This window comes from Blennius ocellaris (assembly GCF_963422515.1).
Source record: "Blennius ocellaris genome assembly, chromosome: 1".
Taxonomy (NCBI): Eukaryota; Metazoa; Chordata; class Actinopteri; order Blenniiformes; family Blenniidae; genus Blennius; species Blennius ocellaris.
This window is the reverse complement of record NC_137650.1, coordinates 32,843,058-32,845,807: the sequence shown is the minus strand read 5'-3', so window position 1 is coordinate 32,845,807 and position 2,750 is coordinate 32,843,058.

The window sequence follows — 2,750 nt, the reverse complement described above, 5'->3', positions numbered from 1 at the left end:
AGCGAGCGTCTGGAGGAGCTGTGAACGAGCGGAAACCAGCTGACTCGTCACTTTTCCAGTTTTCCCAGCAGAGGGATCCCTGAGAGCCGGATCAACAGATCTGGATCTGGATCTGGATCTGGAGCTGGAGCTGGTCGGACCTCCAGCCGGGCCTCCTCTGACACTTCGCAGCCGGACGAGAATAGTAGCACTGACCTGTGGTTTCCATTCTGGTATGCGTGTACAGGAGCCCTGACCCGGGTCCAGCAGACGCCCTCCAGACCCCCTCGCCCAGCACAGTGTGTAGTTTGTGCTAAAAATACCGCTGGCTTCAGCTCAGCAGGCCAGATCCCGTCACTTTCATCTATTCTGGTGAGAGCGGGATGTATTTTTACGCCGGCGATCTCCCGTTATACATTACGAGATCTGAGACGAAACACATGAATTATTCATCTGAGATTTATGGAGTTTGTGTTTTCTATATGCAGGAGGAGCACTCTGGAAGAAAGAGCGGGGGGGGGGGGGGGATTACACAGGAGTATACAGGAGGAGCATACAGGAGGAGCATGCTGCCTTGCCTCCCTAGCAGGAATCTAGCATGCTGCCTTGCCTCCCTTGCAGGAGCAGCATGCTGCCTTGCTTCTCTTGCAGGAGGAGCATGGAGAAGGATTACACAGGACTATATAGGAGGAGCATGCTGCCTTGCCTCCCTTGCAGGAATCTAGCATGCTGCCTTGCCTCCCTTGCAGGAGCAGCATGCTGCCTGGCCTCCATTGCAGGAATCTAGCATGCTGCCTTGCCTCCCTTGCAGGAGCAGCATGCTGCCTTGCTTCTCTTGCAGGAGGAGCATTCAGAAGGATTACACAGGAGTATACAGGAGGAGCATGCTGCCTTGCCTCCCTAGCAAGAATCTAGCATGCTGCCTTGCCTCCCTTGCAGGAATCTCGCATGCTGCCTTGCCTACCTTGCAGGACCAGCATGCTCACGGGGCCCCGGGCCCCTCCTGACACCCGTTTACGGCCCTGAGGCGACCCGGCAGGTCGGGACAGCTGGTGAGTTTTGCAGGAGTTTGGCACAAGACGGAGCGGATATCGGGGTGCCGGGTGGGGGATGGGGTCACAGATGGGCGGCAGTGGACGGGAGGGGCGGGACGTGGGGGTGCAGGGTGTGTGTGTGTGTGTGTGTGTGTGTGTGTGAGAAGAATTACGGAGCACAAAAGGAACGTCGGTGGCACTGAATGGGCAGCGAGCGAGCCGATGGATGATAATGACATTGTGCTGGCTGCGACCTCAGGGGACTGAGACTGTGTGTGTGTGTGTGTGTGTGTGTGTGTGTGTGTGTGTGTGTGTGTGTGTGTGTGTGTGTGTGTGTGTGTGTGTGTGTGTGTGTGTGTGTGTGTGTGTGTGTGTGTGTGTGTGTGTGTGTGTGTGTGTGTGTGTGTGTGTGTGTGTGTGTGTGTGTGGTCAGCTGGTGTCCCAGAGGACCAGAAAGGTCACGGAGAAAAAGCCTCCCAGGAGAGAAGTGGTGGGGAAACAGACGACCGGCGTTTTAAGGCTGGAGAATCAGTGCGACACTGAAACATCTGAAACGTCAGCGATTTAGCAGAGACGGCGTTTGATTTGACTCGAGTCTCGTCTCAGGAATCCCTACTTGACTTTTTTTTTTTTTTATACGTACGAGTGTCGTTGATCTGTTGACTTTTCATTGTGATTCAGTTTGAAATCCTCCACAACAGAAACTTAAAAACAATCACACCAACAGTGTTTCTATTTATTTATTTATTTACTTACTGCCACATGTCTTTAAACTTTCACGTTAAAAAAAGTACAACTATGAAGTATTCGTTCCAAACACTACTCGATTACTTTTTCCAAGTGTTTGCTGCAGTCAAGATGACAACAAAAGACCCGAATGTAAAATCTGTTCAAAGTTTCTCCTCAAAACAAAACAAACAATAAAGTGTATAATGAGAACTGTTTGTGAGACGACGTCAACAAAAAGATGAATCTTCTGAGTTTTACGAGAAACACCAGATCAGAAAAGTGAAAATTATTGGAATTTGTGTTCATGCTGTTTACACACAAAGTTTACTCTATTAAAGTGCAGAGAGAGAAAGAATAAGTAAACAACTACCATGTTCTGTTGCATTTATGTTGTTCTGCTCGTGTTGTTGTTTTGTTCTGTTGTCATGCTGTGTTTATTCTGTTTTGTTGTTGCTTTATTCTGTTGTTTTGTTCTGTTGCTGTGTTGAGTTTATTCTGTTTTGTTGTTTTGTTTTGTTGTTGCTGTGTTGAGTTTATTCGGTTTTGTTGTTGTTTTGTTGTTGCTGTGTTGAGTTGATTCTGTTTTGTTGTTGTTTTGTTGAGTCGATTCTGTTTTGTTGTTGTTTTGTTTTGTTGTTGCTGTGTTGAGTTGATTCTGTTTTGTTGTTGTTTTGTTGCTGCTTTGATATGTTGTTTTGTTCTGTTGCTATGTTGAGTTTATTCTATTTTGTTGTTCTTCTGTTGTGTTGTTGCTTTGTTCTGTTGCTGTGTTGTGCGGTTTTTGCTTTGTTCTTGTTGTGTTTTGCTGTTTTTGTGTTTGTTCTTGTTCTGTCCTTGTGCAGTTGTGTTCAATTCAATTCAACTTTATTTATAAAGTACCAAACACAACTCACTCTTTTCTCGGTGCTTCTAACAGAGAAACACAACAAATCCGTCGTCGTGTTCCTTTAATGGTCCCGTCGTTCTGTTTGCTCTATTGCCGTGTTGTTTGTTCTTTCTGTTGTTGCC